Raw genomic sequence first — 17,209 nt, forward strand, 5'->3', positions numbered from 1 at the left:
GATTCAGAATACTCGGAAAGATTGCTGTGGAACAGTCGTTAATGGTTAACAGAAGGTGTGTAGCTGCATCTCTATTATAAGAAGTGTGAGCACAGGACTCACCTATTGAAGTCAATTTCAGTGTAGTTTGGTACAGTACCAACATCTACCAACCTGGAGCTATATCATAACCCATGTTTGCTTTGCTGTACTTTGTTTTGTGTGTTTTTCCCCCTTTTGGCTGCATGAGCGGATATTCATGCATAACTGTGCATGGACTGACCATGTTTCTTTATTGACCATATATGCCTACATGGGTTACATTTCTACATCAAAGGACATATTTCAATACCGTTGTTGGACAAGTGTCAGGAATAAGTAAAACATTATTTATCTAAATTGAGGATGGAAGCCTGATATGGAGTAGGAGCACTGGATTAGGAGTTACTGGGCCTGGGTTCCCAGCCCAACCCTGCTACTACCTCACTGTTTTCATTCTTAAGCGAGTGTGGGGGAGGAAAGTACTTTTCCCTCCAGTAATAAAAGACTGGACTGATAAACAGGAGAAAGACAAACAAGTTTAACAACATGTATACTTCCTGTACGCATGGGAGAGGCCCAGTAACTCTCCAAATGGTCCAAGCCACCACCTTAAATAACATTTCCAGCTAAAGACAAAAGAAGATGTTAGCTGGGGTTTGGGAACAGTTTTGGGGCGTTACCAAAAATAGCAAGGTAAACAAAGGTAAGGCCTTTATGCAAATGAAGTGCTTTCTTCCTCCACTGGTAAGTTCCGGGACGTCCTTCTGTTCCCGGTACCAAGAGGGAGACACCCTTACAAATGGAGATTTCCCTTATAAACATAAATGTCTCTTACAAAGGGAACTTATACTCAATTTTCAGAGCGTTTCCTTTGTCTGCTGCTTCTTAAAAACAGTCAACCCAGAATAACTATTATGCCAGAGTGGCAAACTCTGCTCCCTGTCACAAGTTCGGTCACCAACCTGGATCTCAATTTCCCCAACTGTAAAATGGACTCGGCTAGAGGGTGTTGGGCAGGGTGAGCAAAGGCAGACATTTCAATTACAGCTTTGCAGAAGTTAAAGAAAATTTCAAAGAGGTGAGTTTCTCATCATTGGAGACATTTAGGCAGCATGTGGGTAAGTGTGTAAGGGTGTCTATGTAAATGGGAACTGTGATTTTGGTGACTAGGATTTCTTCCAATGCTAACATTGTAGGACTGATAGTCCGTGTTATTTCTTTTATATCCCCAGGGGAAAAACCCCCAAAGTGTTTTGAATCATTTTCCAATTTTAAAAAATGGATACATGCTCAATTCACTTACACTGTCTCCAACAGGCATTGATCACAGACATTTCTGAACAGGTGAGTAGAAAGTAAGAGCAATGTAATGTGTACTCAATAAGGCCAGATGTTTGATAAGAGTTCAGGTGCTTCTTGTAAACCTCATTACCTCATTGCCCTAACCCACCATTGGCCATATGCACAAACACACACAATCTCACCAGGATCAAATACACAAACATCCCCAGTAGTCTACATGCCACGGTGATCATGATTTCCTTGTAAACTTCACCGTAAAAACAACTCTGAGGTCGCCTGAAAAATTACAACCGTGCAAATTCTCACTAACATAGAAGAATACATTCCCCTCCTTGTCTATTTACTTCGGCTTTGTTTCCCGGAAAGTATTTGGCAATTGTAGGATGCTGTCTCAATAATTTATATTTTTTGTTAGCTCTGTGAAAAATGACATAAATGGAGCCACTTCAAAATGGGGGAGGAGCTACCATTCCAGAGGAACTGCCTGTATGTCTTGCTCCTTGAACCTTTAGATTGAACAATAAGGGGTTCTAGGAAAAGTAACTTCACAGGATGACCTGATCATAAATTCTTAACTAGGCTGGTCATGATGAGGAGTCACACCCCAGGCATATAACTTCTTTATTAAAAAGGTTTGTCTTTGCCTTAAACAAGTCCTGCCCATTGTTCCTGTGCCTCTAGGTAGGCACACTTTCGAACTGTCTCTTTTCAGACCCTCAGGAGAGAAACCACCTTCAAGGGAGCATAGAATCTTAACTACCTAGTAATCCAATTCCAGTTTTATTTCCTTTCACCTTCCTGGACTCTTTTTTATGTTCCCTCCTTAATTCCAAATGCATAAAAGAAGCTGCAAACTGTCATTCTAAGAAGAATTTTTTCTGTCTGCTGACATCTTGCTTCCAGGCATAGCCTCTGTTCAACGTGCATACATTTTTATAAAAAGTCTCTATAGGTTTGGACATGCTTACATCCATTTTATTTCCATAAGTGAAAATTCAAACAGATGCCAATTCAGTTGTACTTATGGGACCACCAGGCTGATATGTTACAGTTAGGATACAAATTGGCTTTTAACTTTTTTCCCAAGATAACTAAGAAAAAGAGAAGTTTCAGGAGGTATTTACTTATATATTTGTCTTTTCTGATCACTTGGTGAGCATCTTACTCTGAACTGCGCTATAGGTTCTATGCAGAGACACAGTACATGGTCAGTATCTGTCCAGTGACAGACATGAGGTGGTATGAAAGTTCTACTTGATAATTAGAGAAGGAGTTGGCCTTGTCTTTGTGTCTTCAAAGGAGAGATGAGTGTCTAAAGAGTTTGTGACTCAAAGTAGGTCCTCCAACAGCAGAGCTGCTCAATTATTGACTTGTCACAAGGTTACCTCAGTGGGAGACTCAGTGGGAGGCTCAAAGAGAAGCCGGGACACCCTCAGTCAGCTCCCTCAGTCAGTCACGTTTGAGGGGAGGAAGCAAGACTGGGAGGATTCCAATTTCTGGTGAAACGCAGGAGTGCAATGAGAGCAGAACTAAGTAAGCGGCTCTTTATTGTAGAGCAGAGGTCCTCAAGTGTGAGCGAGCATAAGAATCCCCCCTGGCTTGTTAAACACAATGGTTGCCCCCCGCCCCCAGTTTCTGAGTTGGTAGGTTCAGAGGGCTGAATGTGCATCTCGAACATGTTCCCTGGTATTGCTGATGCTGCTGGCCTGGGGACCACTCTTGAAGGTAAAATGTCAATTTCCCAAGGGTGGCTATCCTGTCACTGAAGAAAGCGGTTGTCATTAGGCAATAGGTGGATGAAACATTAAGTACGATTGGATCTTAGGGTGAAAAATGTATTCTCTTTTCACTTTCTATTTTAATTGGTTATTTACAATGAAGAAAGGGACTCACATAACTGTGAGCTTATCTTAGAATCCTTCCTGATATCCACTAATCTACCTTTGATAAAAAAAAAAACAAAACAACAGAACAGGTCTCACCCTCGTTGGTTTGGCTCAGTGGATAGAGTGTCAGCCTGTGGACTGAAGGGTCCCGGGTTCGATTCTGGTCAAGGGCACATGCCCGGGTTGTGGGCTCGGTCCCCAGTAGGGGGCGTGCAGGAGGCAGCTGATCAATGATTCTTTCTCATCATTGATGTTTCTATCTCTCTCCCTCTCTCTTCCTCTCTGAAATCCATAAAAAAAAAAACGTATTAAAAAAAAAAACCGGTCTCATGTTCATAGTCTTCTGTGAGAAACACTATTGTCTAACTGGAGCCTCCCCAAGAAGCAGATCTTGGGGTGAGGGTTGAATAAATGCGCATAGTTTATCTGGCAGGTGCAGATACACTGGCAGAGGAGTGAGGATACAGGGAAGGGAATGAAAGGCATCCAATGAGGGACATACGATCAAGCCACAGAAGCTTAATCCCGAGTGGAAGCTCTGAGGAACCATGTAAAACATATGCCTCAGAATTATCCTAGACAAGTAAGGAGGGGACTGAGGTAGTATTGATACTCCCACACCCATCATTTATTGGTTAAGGGCTGTCCACAGCAGGACACAGATTCCCAGGCACCTCCAGCTAATGATACCTGTGAGCAAAGCTGATTCCAGCAGAATGAGGGTAGCCCTCCGAAAATGGTGGGGGGTCAGCATTGAAAGTGAGGATACTACACACAAATGGTGAGGAGACCTCCAGGAAAATGGGAGGAACAGTGACAGTATCGGCTCCAACTATTTAGCTAAAATCTAAGACACAGTTTTTTGTGTGTGTTGCAGTTGTTTGTACAGTTATCTTCTATTGCTTGTAGTAGGTACTGGTTTTCACTTCCCTTTTTGTTTCTTTGTAAAATAAAACTTACTTAAGGGAAGCTCTCTGATTTGAAGAAAAGTGCTATGCAGATAATGCTCTTGATGGCAAGAGACGGTGGCATGAATCACAAAGGAAGTACTGAAATGATTGAAGTTTGGGAAGCACTGGCATTGTGGTTAAAGCAGACGTTGACACACTTTTTTTCTGCAAAGGGCCATTTAGCAAATATTTTAAGCTTTTCAGAGCATGAGGTCAGTATCAGAACTATTCCAAAGTGCTGCTGCAGTGTGCAAACAGCCACAGGCTATACGCAAATGAATGAGCATGGCTGTTTTCCAGCAAAATGCATTTATGGACACCGAATTTGAATCTCATATAGCTTTCACTTGTTATGAAATATTCTTCTTCTGATTTTTTTAAACAAATAAAATACGTGAAAACTTAGCTTGCTGGTCATGGAAAGTCAGGTATCTGGTCAGAAAAGGTGCCATCCCCTGATTCAAAGCACAGCCTTGGGATCAGTCCTCGTTCTATCAACTATCAGGATGCCCTTGGACAAATTATTTGCTTTTCTTGGCCTCAGTGGCCTCATCTATATAACGGGATAAGCATAATTCTAACTTCACAAGGTTAGTGCAAAAGAAAGTCAATGAGAGTGAATACCTATAAAGCAGGTGCCCAGTGAGTTCACAATATAATGCTGGCCAGCTGTTGTAACAAGGCGGTCTCCAGCTCGGCAGTGCCCCAGGCACTAGAGGCTGAGGTTTCCCACTCTGCTTCTCCACAGAAGGCAGCTATGCACCTGGGGCTGACCTCCCCTGCTCTGGGCTGGGTTACAGAAGTTATTCCTCTTCTCTACAGAAGAGGCCTCTGAGAGCTGAGCCTGAGAATGCACAAACGGTTTTGTCACCACTGATGTCAGAGGCCTGGAACTGGGGACAGGTCAAACCAAAATTTGCATTCCATCTAAATTGTCTTCAAAGTTTTGAACCCTACAGAATTCTGTTACAAACAGCAGTGGTACTCAAACTCGAGAATACCTAAAAGTCACCTGCAAAACTCCAGGTTTTCTGAATCAGCAGGTTCAGGAATCTGCATTTTAACAAATAAATGTCCCAGGGATTCTGGTGCAAACGATTCATGGAGAGCAGTTTGGGAAACGCCGCAAGCATGGAGTGCAATCCACCCAGGTGGACACATCCTTCTGAAATCCTCTTTAATAGTTTCCCCCTATCTGTTTAAGTGCTTCATCGGCTGGGAGACCTGGAGTACAGAATTTGCTATGCATACCAAGGGAAAAATCTGTGCCAGCATTTTACCTCTTCTGGCCTCACTCTTTTCTATTTCCTCTGAGCCTCCTGGAGTAGAAAACAGTTTATACAGAACTCTCTGCTTCAGATTATCATGTGCTGATTATCATATCCAATTAAGCATCCCTGTGCTCTCTCGCAGGCCAATAGGCTATTTACAGCTTAAATGGGAATTCTTGAGCAGAATCTTCATCTTCGCTGGATTAATAAGATGTTGACCCCAAAAGGCTGCTGCCCACAATCTCAGTCTCTTGACAGTTCCCAAACAAACCTCTCAGGAACAGGAGAAAACTATACCCGCAGATTTCAAAGTGGCCTGTTTAACACAAGAGAAGAATCCGGGGGAGGAAGCAGGAGAGAACAGTGACACATTTCTGTAACTGATATCTGTTGGACACATGCTAAGTACCAAACTTTTCACATATGTTACCTCATATCACCTTCACATCACGCTATGAAGGAGTGCTGCAACTGTCCCCACTTCACAGATGAAGAAACTGAGGCATAGGAAGGAGACACTGTCCAAGGTTATGCCAGGAAGTGGCTTCAGAGTCCAGACTTTTAAGCACTAAATTATCCTGTAAAGCAAGCATGTCAAACTCGGGGCCCACGGGCCGCACGTGGCCCACAATGAATATTGTTGCGGCCCAGCCAATATAACGGTATGTAAGAAACATTTTAATAAAAATTGTGTAACTTAATTCTTACAATATCCTGTTATACTAGTACATAATTATTAATAACGAACTACAACGTTCGCTAATGACTGATTACTATAATCATGTTGTATTCGTTTCCCTTACGCATCTTACGCGCCAGCACACCATTTCTCTCCACTAATACTAGCAGCAGAAATGTTAGCAGTCGACTGCCACGTCATTGGTCTTGTACTGACTTGTTTGGTGTGCGCAACAGGAAATATTTTGCATTCGGAGAATGAGAAAAATAGGTTTATGTGCATTATGCTTATTAATTTGTGTAGTTATTCAGTGTCTGGTAAGTTGCTGTTCAAGAAAATATAATTTTTATTAAAATGTTCTATTATTTTATGTTAATGATTACTCATTTATTTCAGCCCTTTGTATTCAGCATGTCTCTATAGAAATAAACCTACGTTTCTATGAAAATTGAAGTTTTTGTTTTTTTTGCAGCCCACATAAACTTAAACCTTGTTTATTTGGTCCGTGTTAGCCTTTGAGTTTGACCTGCTTTCTGTAAAGCAGTAGTTCTCAACCTTGGCTGCAATTAGAATCACCTGGGAATCTTTTTAAAATCCTGATTTCTGGGCCTCATCCTCCGGAAATTCTGTTTCTTTGTTATGGGGTGGGGCCACAACATTAGTAACAAAGAAACAGAATTTCTGGAGGATGAGGCCCAGAAATCAGGATTTTAAAAATATTCCCAGGTGATTCTAATGTGCAGCCAAGGTTGAGAACCACTGCTCTAAAGGATCCAGATCTCAACAGTCTCCTATTTCAACATTTCCGGTGCAATTGTATTAACTAGATATTCCTATGGCTCCTCAAAACCTACAGAATATCTTCTGGAACTTGAAGGAAGATACTTTTTTTCACCAAGGCCCAATTTGCTCTTAGCACCATGTGACTCTAGGTTCCTCATTTTGCTTCCATAAACCACAGGTCTCCAGCTGCTCAATGTGGTTAAGATATCCAGCCCACCTGTCTGCTACTCCTCGTGAAGTTCAGATAAGATAACATATGTGAAAGTCCTGGGAACTTATAAAACGTTATCTCAAATGGTAATTTCCAAGCCTGTCATTTCCATAAATTATTTTTAAATGTTGAAATGGAAGAGAGATATTAGTTTTGTAAAATTATCTATGTCAGAGAGATAATTTTGAAGATGGTGGCGTTCGTAAATGCTTATACTACCGCCGCCCACAGCCACATCAAAATTACAACTCAAATACAGAACAACCATCATCCAGAACTGCTGGAAAATTGGCTGAATGGAAGTCCTACAACCAGAGACGTAAAGAAGAAAGCACACTGAGACTGGTAGGAGGTGTGGAGGTGCAGAACGGGCTGGTCCGGCACCCACGTGGGCCACTTTTTTAATCGGGAGGAAGATCATCTCTGCGGAGGCTGCCTGTCAAGAGCAAGGGGTCTCAGCCCCACACCAGACCCCCCAGCCCAGGGTCCTAAAGCTGGGAAAAGAAGTCCCTATGGGCAGTAAGAACTATAGGCTGTAAAAACCAGTGCAGGTTGGGGCTCAGTGACACAGAGGCTGCTGGAGACCCAGTCGTTCCTCTTAAAAGGCCGGAACCACGAACTGAACTTATAGGGTCCCGCTTCCTCTGAGCTCCAGCACCAGGGCGAGGCTCTGGGGGACACAGACACATACAAGGAGGAACTGGATTGTCTGGCATTGGGGGAAGAACTCGAGGGTGGCTTTCTTCCAGATGGAGGTGCTCGCAGGGATCCTCATTCCTGTGCTGGGACCTACCTCGTGGATCACAGGGCTGACTGGCAACCATTTCTGTTTGCTCTGCCCTGATGATTTCCTAAGACCCTGCCTCCTCTGGGACAACTTCCAGCATTTCAACCTTCGCATCATGGAGGTGCCAGAAGAGAGAGAGCAAGATATTAAAAACCTATTTGAAAAAATAATGATAGAAAACTTCCCCCACTGGTGAAAGAAATAGACTTACAAGTCCAGGAAGCACAGAGAGTCCCAAAGAAGAGGAACCCAAAGAGGACCACACCAAGACACATCATAATCAGAATGCCAAGGGCTACAGACAAAGAGAGAATCTTAAAAGCAGCAAGAGAAAAGCAGTTAGTTAACTACAAGTGAATGCCCATATGACTCTCAGCTGAGTTCTCAACAGAAACTATGCAGGCCAGAAGGGAGTGGAAAAAACTATTCAAAGTGATAAATAGCAAGGACCTACAGCCAAGATTCTACCCAGCAAAACGATCATTTAGAATTGAGGGTCAGATAAAGAGCTTCACAGACAAGAAAAAGCTAAAGGAGTTCATCATCACCAAACCAGTATTATATAAAACACTGAAGGGTATTCTTTAAGAAGAGGAAGAAAAAGATAAAAAATGAACAACAAAATGGCAACAAATACATACCTATCAACAATTGAATGTAAAAAATCAAAATAAACAAATAAGAAATCTAATAAACAGAATAAACTGGTGAATAAAATAGAATCAGAGGCATGGAAATGGAACAGACTGACAATTCTCAGAGAGAAGTGGGGTATGAGGTGGGAAGAGAGTCAAAGGTCTTATATGCATTACCTATGGACACAGACAATAGGGTGGCGAAGGCCTGGGGCAGGGCAGGAACTGGGTGGAGGGGGGCAATGCAGGGGGGGGGGAGGGGAGAAGAGGGACATCTGTAATAACCTCAACAATAAATATTTTAAAAAATACTTTGAATTTCATTTATATGAGGTATCTAGAATAGTCAAATTTATAGAAACAGAAAGTAAAATGGTGGTTTCCAGGAGCCGTGGAGAATGGGAAATTAGAAGTTGTTATTTCACAGATATAAAGTTCTGGAGATTGGTTGTGCCACAATGTGAATGTATGTAACACAACTAAACTGTACATTTATAAATGGTTAAGATGTGTTATATGTATTTTACCACAATTAAAAAAAAATTAGAGGATTTTCAGACTGAGTGAAGACATAAAAATCCAGCAATAATATGATCTGTCACTATGGAAATTAAAATAATAATGAGATACCACTACATGCCTACTAGAATGGTAAAAACCCAGAACACTGATAACATCAAATGCTGTGGAGGATGTGGAACAACAGAAACTCGTTCACTGCTGGTAAGAATGCTAAATTTTGCTGCCACTTTGGAAGACAGTTTGGCAGTTTCTTGAAAACCTAAACATACTCATGCCACAGGATACAGCAATTGCGTTCCTTGGTATTTACTCAGATAAATTGAAAATAAAGTCCACACAAAACACTCTACATGGATGTCTATAGCAGCTGTTGAATGAACTCAAAAGCAATCTGGAGGCTTTGGCTCGAAATTCGTGATAGATTTATTCAAGGGTCTTAAGGTTTGCAAACCAGAAACACAACTAGCCCAGAAGTGTTCTCAAGAAGAAAGAAAAGTTGAGCGTTCTTAGAGTAAAAAGTATGATCTTGAGAATAGTAAGTTCTTCATTCTTAGCCCTAGGATTGGTCCAGGACAGTGGTCAGGCAGTTTTGATGATGTATGTGTGGTGATCTGGAGAATGGACATCAAGAGGATGGGTTGGCAAAATTTGGAAGCAGCCAAGATGTCCTTCAGTGGGCTAATGGATAAACTATATAGTACAATCAGACAATAGACTATTATTCCACACTAAAATGAATGGGCCATTAAGCCATGAAGAGGCATGGAAAAAACTTAAATGCATATTACCAACTGCATAAAAGGGCCCTCTGAAAAGGCTATTAACTATAGAATACCCACTATATGACATCTGGAAAGGCAAAACCATGGAGACAGTAAAAAGATCGGCGAGTTCCAGGGGTTAGAAAAGAGGACTGATAAGTAGGTGGAGAATAGAGGTTCTTTAGGGCAGAAACTATTCTGTATGATATTGTAGTGATGGTACATGTCATTAAATGTTTGTCAAAATGCATAGGACAACACCAAGAGTGAATCCTAATGTAGATTGTGGGCTTTTTAAAAAATCCTCACCTGAAGAGTAAGAATATTTTTCCCAATGATTTTTTAGACAGAGTGGAAGATAGGGAGGAAGTTGGGGGGGGGGGGGCGGAGAGAAGAAAAAGAGAAATATCAATGTGACAGAGACACAATGATTGGTTGCCTCCTGCCCACACACTGAATGGGGGGGAAGGGATCAGACCTGCAACCGAGGTATGTGTCCTTGACCCGAGAATCAAACCTGCAAGCCTCTGGGGAGCAGGCCTATGCTCCAACCACTGAGCCAGGCAGGCCATGACAAGTTGTGGACTTTGAATGATATTAACATGTCAATGTAGGTCCATTAAGAAATGTACCACTCCAACCCTAGCCGGTTTGGCTCAGTGGATAGAGCATTGGCCTGCGGACCAAAGGGCCCCGGGTTTGATTCAGGTCAAGGACATGTACCTTGGTTGCAGGCTCCTCCCCCACGAAGGCCTTGGTCAGGGCTCATGCAGGAAGCAACCAATCGATGTGTTTCTCTCACATCGATGTTTCTCTCTGTCTTTCCCTCTCGCTTCCACTCTTCCTGAAAGTCAATGAAAAAATATCCTCTGGTGAGGATTAACAAAAAAATAATAAAAATCCTGCCTTTGTTGGTAGTAAGGCAGACTTTGCACATGTTGGCGCAGGAGGTGTATGGGAACTCTACTCTCTGGTAAATTTTACTGTGAACCAAAATTTCCCTTCTGTAAAAAATATAATCTATTTAAAACTTTTCTTATACAAGGAGGAGGATTGGTTGAGTTTGAAATTTGGTTTTAAAGGAAACCTTTTCAGATTAAAATTTTTAAAATTTAATTAGTTACACAGAGATGTCTGATTTGAGTTTCTGTGGTTTCTTTATGTTGCTAATATTGATTTGAAAGAGGAAGAAATACGGAGCAACTACATAGGAAACAAAAACCGGGTGGACAGATAACATACAGGGGGCTAGTCAGAATTTATCTGGCAGTAGATAAGATATTAAAGGACTTTTTATTTGGATTATACTGTGATTAATGAGGGATTTTATCTTTCAGATTGAGGTAGCAGTGGGGGGGTGGGTAGAGGTAGAGAAAATGGAAAGATCTAAGATCAAATTAATCCAAAGTAGAAAAAGCAAAGGTTTTTCTGAAATTCAAAATGAGAGGCAAAGCTCAGATGCTTACTGAGAGATGTCAACTAGTCCTTAGCATTTATTGTTCTTTTAATCTTGCTCTATCCATTGCTTCTCATAAATCCAAATGCTCAGTTATCTTAAATATAAGATCTCTTTTATTTAAAAATAAGCTCAGGTTGTGAGCTTTACTTATTTAGGTCTTAACCATGTGGTTCTCAAACTTTGGTCCTGGACCAGCAGCATTAGCTTCACCTGAGAACCTGTTAGAAGTCCAGTTCTCAGACCCTAGCCCAGAAGCACTGAATCAGAAGCTCCGGCAGTGGGGACCAGCAGTGTGTGTTTTAACAGATCCTGTAGATTATTCTGATGCTCACCAACGTTTGAGAACCACTATCATAACGAAACTCAGAAGCTTGCAAAACCAAGGCTCTACTCACTGGCAGCCACCAGACCTGTGGATTTGTTGATATAGTGTCTTAGAGGCAACAGTCAAACTTAGGGCTTGCCTTCGATTTTCAAGCTTAATAGTCATTGGTAAGGAGTCATTCTTACCCATCAATAAGCCTATTTGATGGCCATTTACATCCCTCTTTTCCCCTTTGCCAAAGATACACCACTTCCTACTGCCTCTACAGTATAAAAACAGCATGCATAATGAAAGAATGAAAGGGCAGGCCAAGAAGAACGCAGAAGGAAGGAGTTGATAAAAAATATGACAACTTTAAGTTCAGTGATAGAAGAGACATCTAACGTTTAGATGATGGTGAGGACTTAATAGAAAAAGGACCGTCTCATTCATTGTTTCCTCCTTTTCACCATCCTTCCCTTCCCCTGAGCCCCTCTCCCCTAATTTACCCAACCCTGACCCCAGGGTTATCACCTTGGAGCTATTTCTGAATAATCTGAATAACAGAGAGAAGAACAACAAAAGGGAGAAAGCACATTATTTCAACTGAACACAACTGCCAACCTCACAGTTGCTAGCCTTTCTAGTTGCAGACATGATTCTATAATTGAATGAGATGATGTTTTAGTCAGCGGTTCTCAACCTATGGGTCGCTACCCCTTTGGGGGTCGAACAACCCTTTCACAGGGGTCGCCTAAATCCATCCTGTATATCAGATATTTACATTACGATTCATAATAGTAGCAAAATTACAGTTATGAAGTAGCAATGAAACTCATTTTATGGTTGGGGGTCACCACAACATGAGGAACTGTATTAAAGGGGTGCGGCATCAGGAAGGTTGAGAACCACTGTTTTAGATCATTCCCACCTGTTAATATCAAGATCCCATTTGTGGAAGGCAGTTTCCTGTGGGGGTTCCGAATATGGATTCTGGAGTCAGACGACCTACCAACCAACCTCAGCTCCATCACATCCCAGTTGAGAGAACATGACATGAGTATGTGAGTTTACCTCTGTAAGATCCTCCCGTCTCTAAAATGGGGAGAATCAAAGCACCTCTCATGGGATTCTTAATGAAGATTAAGTAAGATCATCCACGGAAAGCATTTAGAACCATGCCTGGCACATATCAAGGGCTGGGTTAATGTGAGCAATTATGATTATTATTATATTGTCTCTGAAATGCTTGTGAGCCTTCAGCAACATCTTGAGCGTTTCCAGGCATAGCAACAAGGCAGTGAGAAAGCAGGAAGCATAAAGGTAAATGTGTGAGGATGGCCACATTGGAAGGTGGTGAAAAAGCTGTTAGCAACACAGCAATTCATCCATTTATTGAAATACGTTACGGTATTTCTGTACCAGGCCACAAGACTTGTGTTTGAATTACAACTGGTTTCAACAGGAGTTGAGGCGGGGTGACTGCCCCCCGCAGGAACATTTGGTAATGTCTGTAGACATTTTTAGTTGTCACAGCTGGCGCTTACTACTGGCATCTAATGGGTGCCAGAGACGCTGCTAAACATCCTACGATGCACAGGACAGTCCCTCACAGCAAAAGAATGTCGCCCAAAATGTCAAGACCACAGAGGTTTGAGAAGCCCTGAATCATAACGTTGGGTGACATTATCTTAATAAGACTTGACACATTTTTTTCAATTTTCAAAAAGGCAATGACATGGAATATTCTGCACTGGACGGGAGGAGGTGAGAATGGGTGACATCTAAGATTCCTTCAACTCTAAGGCTTGATAAATGTAGCTGAGCCTCAACCACAAACTGAAGTCAATGGAACATCTTCACACTTTTCCCCTTTGCCTACTCCTTTCCACAGAGACAAACTGAGTTTTTTAAAAAGTTGGTAAGATATTAGAAGGTAACCCTATGGCTTTATTGGAAATGTTGCTTGCTAAAACAAAGAACATTAATGACAATTAGAGCATTCTGAAGCGGGAAGAAACCTTAGAAATGATCTAGCAACTAGGTTTTAGTGGAAATCTTTCATCATATTTCACAAAGGAATAAACTGAGATTTCGAAAAGCCAAGAGACTTGACCTAGGACATAATGTTACAACCATCAGAAAGTCCAGATTCTTCCCAAATATTTATTTAACTTATTATTCAGACAGTGATAATATCAGGGATCACTTCTTTGTGCAGTTGCTTTGCATTTTTTCCTGATGATCATAGTCTATATATATATTCCCAATGATCACAATCTATTTCCTATTTCCAGAAATCCCAGAATATGGGTTTCACCTGATGAGGTGATGGCAGCACAAGTTGAAAAAAAAAAAAAGAAAGAAAGAAAAGATGCAAGAGTACTGAGGGAAAAAGAATAAAACCTGCCTATGACCAGACAGTGACCATGACTGATGAAGGAAGAGGGGAACTAAAAAGGTGACCAGTTCCCAGTGAGGTGACCAGAGGATGCTGGTGGTTCAATAGCACATGGGAAAATCAGGAGGTGATTTGGGGTAGCAGGTCGCGTAGGTTGGGTTTCAAGTGCTGTTTTGGGGGAAAGAAGCTGAGAGGATGAACAGTGTCAGGGAGTTCCAGCAGAACTCGAGTGGGAGAAACACAATGAATTTGTTGTCTATGAGGCAGTTGCGGTCCCTGGAAGGACCGGCTTCAGGAGTCAACTCCAGATAACTCAGAGGTAGCAAAAGCACCAGTGTCCTCAGCTCCTGCTGGCTCTGATGTGCTGCAGGGAAATGATAACCTGCTCAGCTGTATAATAACGTTTATAATAAAGCTGCTTCCCATGGGGGGGAAATGATGCAAACACAAGCGAGAATTTAGGATCGGGGTGCATGGGAAAAATAAAGATAAGATTAACAGATGACTTGAGGGTGCTGCCAACCTCTTTGCTTTTCACTAATTCCCCCCACACTCCTCACTTCCTAGAACTCAGGGACTCCACGAGACTCACGGCCTGTCCCGAGTTTTTCCTTGAGTCTGGGGCACCGCATCCATCACCAGGGTCCTTTTCCTTTAACACCTGTGTTCACAGCGGCACACAGCCACTCGTCCCCCATCACTGCTGCCGAAGTTCCACACAGGGGGCCAGGCAAACACCCCCCCTCCCAGAGTCACCCACAGCTTTCTGACCTGGGGAGTCACCCCAGCAATGTCAAGAGGAGGAGGGCAAACTTGCTTCAGTGTCTTTCCATCAAAGGCCACCTTTGGTTCATGCCAAATCTGTTATCCTAAGACATTTTTATTCATTTTAATGGACTAAATGAAAACCCAAGCCAACATTTTTTTTTTCTTAACAGTGAAGTCTATAGGAAGACCAGCTGGTGCCCGTGACTGCCCCACTTCTGCCAGGGGCCACCACTTCCCAAGGCAGCCAATAGCAGGAGCAAGCCGAAGGGAAATGCATCTGAAATTGGGCTTGGATTCTGTGAAAGACAACCGCAGTGACGGGGAACGCTCCATGCAGCACAGCCAGCGTGCCCACACACTCACGGCCACTCACTCACACAGCCAGGTGGGCACTCAGGACGTGCGTCTCCTGTCACATACACACTCACACAGTTAGAGTGCGCTCTCTCATTGCACCTCCAGGACCATCCATAGTCCACATGTACCTGGTTACACACACGATATAGATGCACAGCCTATGCTCTCTCTCTCCCTCTCCGTCTCTCTCTCTCTCTTTCATTCACACACACAACACCCTTACACACAGCCTCCCAGAGCCGGTGAGCACACAGCCGTTTCACTAGTACTTACGTACACAAGTGCTGGGCACTGGCCCCGACCCTCCAGCGGTCCCTCGCTGGAGACGCGTCCTGCCCAGGCAGCCAGTCCACCTGCAACCTGAGCCGCGGCGCAGCCCATCCCTGCGGCAAAGCCCGGGCGCTGGAGTCCGGGGCCCCCCAGCCCCTCCCCGGGTCCCGCCACCCCGCCACCCCGCCCCCGCCGCGTCCCCACCGGCACACGCGGGCTCCCGGCTCCTAACCCCCGCGCACCAGCCGCACCTACCCGCTGCCTGCGGCCACGGAGCCAGGCGCCGGGGCGGACTGGAGCGGCCACCCCCAGCCGCCGAGCCGAGCTTCTGCCGCCGCCGCCGCTGCCGCCGCGCTCCCCGCCGCTGCCTGCGCCTCCCGCCGCCCCCTCGGGTGCCGGCTCCAGCCCCCGCGCGGGGAGGCCGCCGGGCTGCAGGCGCGGCCCCGGGCAGCGGGCGGCAGGACCCCACTCGCGCTCACCTGGGCGCGCCGTGCATCGTCGTCTTCCCCGGCCGGTCGAGCCTGGCCCCTTGGACTCAACAGCCCCCAACCTGGTCGGTCCCCTGGGCGGTCCCCGCAGTCGCCCCCACCGGGCGCGGGGAGCGGCGGGGGCGCGGCCCGGCGCACAGGGAGTGGGCGCGGACGCGGGCGGGAAGGACCTCACCCCCCGGGGCTGGCCGGCCCGCGCCTTCCTGGAACGATCGCTGTCCTGGGCTCACTGCCGGCTCCTGGGTGACCTTGGGCAAGTTGGTGAACATCTCTGAGTGCTCATGTCCTCTCCTGTAAGATAAATAGGAAAGGCGAAAGCGCGTGCGGTGCCCGTGCCAGGAGAAACCCTACCCCTCAATAGCTTACTTCCCTCTGCCTGCCTGCCTGCCGGGCCAGGGTCCGTTTGGGAGCAGGGTTTAGAGTGAGCTCCATTGTCCCTTAGATGCAAGGCTCCCAAGTTTTCCCGAGGCAATGCTTTGTTATCCGGAAGTCTCCGGAAGTGATCCGGCCAATATTTCTTAATCCACTATTTGCTTTCTGGATCTGGAGGTAGCGTTTCTCCCAGCTCTGTCCGCTTGTGACCTTGAGCTCGTTTATTAGACCCGAGCGGAGCCTCAGTGCTCCTGTCTGTAAAATGGGGACCATGCGCTGGCAGTTGTGTTGAGACTGACCGAGGCTCCTGCCCGGGTGTCACCTAGTGCTTGTAACGTCTGCGAGGAACTGTGACAGGACGCAAAACATTTTTCCTGGACACATCTGAGGAAGGCCTCAACTTGCAGGGTCAACACAGGTCAAGAGTTAAAGCCTGTTGGGGAGGGAGGGGGAAAGAACCTTCCTTGGGTGAGACAGTTGAGAGGGCCCAAAGGCCTGCTAGCCGGAGAATTCACCCCTCAGGACCACCGAGTCTGCGTGGGAGCTTGACAAAACAGAGAAGCCGTGACAGTAACTAAGCGCTGCATGCAAATAAGTCTCCCAAGACAATCTTAAAAGACAACTAACTTACAATTGTGAGTACAACCCCAGTGAACTGGAAATTGACCCTGAGCATGCCAAAAACCCTGAGCAGGTCCCCTTCTCAGCTTCTCTCTCTGTTGATATTCCTGCCTCTTTCCCCCCACTTCTTCTGCCATGTCTGTCCTCCTCATGGTCTATATTTCGCCCCCATTTTACTCTCTACTTTCTCTCTCTTCCCATCACCGCTTCTTCACCACCTTCGTGCTTTGTCTCCGTCTCAACACCACTCACTCCCTGCCATTCAGGTAGTCACCTGTGACTTCTCTCCCTGGCCTGAATATGTCCTGAGTCTTTATTCCTCTTAGATACCCCATTCAAAATTTAAAAGTGGAAACATTAA

The 17,209-nt window shown here is 44.6% G+C and overlaps 1 protein-coding gene across 10 annotated transcripts in view; it reads right to left on the bottom strand.

Annotated features, from left to right (window-relative positions):
• HTR4 (5-hydroxytryptamine receptor 4) overlaps window positions 1-16,969 on the bottom strand; it is a 145,373-nt gene extending 128,404 nt beyond the window's left edge. For 5 of the 10 annotated variants that reach the window (XR_009453094.1, XM_059698825.1, XM_059698822.1 and 2 more), the window contains exon 1: window positions 15,847-16,962. The gene's annotated coding sequence lies outside the window, so the exon portion shown is untranslated. The other 5 variants (XM_059698820.1, XM_059698816.1, XM_059698819.1 and 2 more) reach the window with 4 other exon arrangements.
• Between the last annotated feature and the right edge of the window lie 240 nt (window positions 16,970-17,209).

The sequence above is a fragment of the Myotis daubentonii genome, chromosome 5 (genome assembly GCF_963259705.1).
Source record: "Myotis daubentonii chromosome 5, mMyoDau2.1, whole genome shotgun sequence".
NCBI classification, from domain to species: Eukaryota; Metazoa; Chordata; class Mammalia; order Chiroptera; family Vespertilionidae; genus Myotis; species Myotis daubentonii.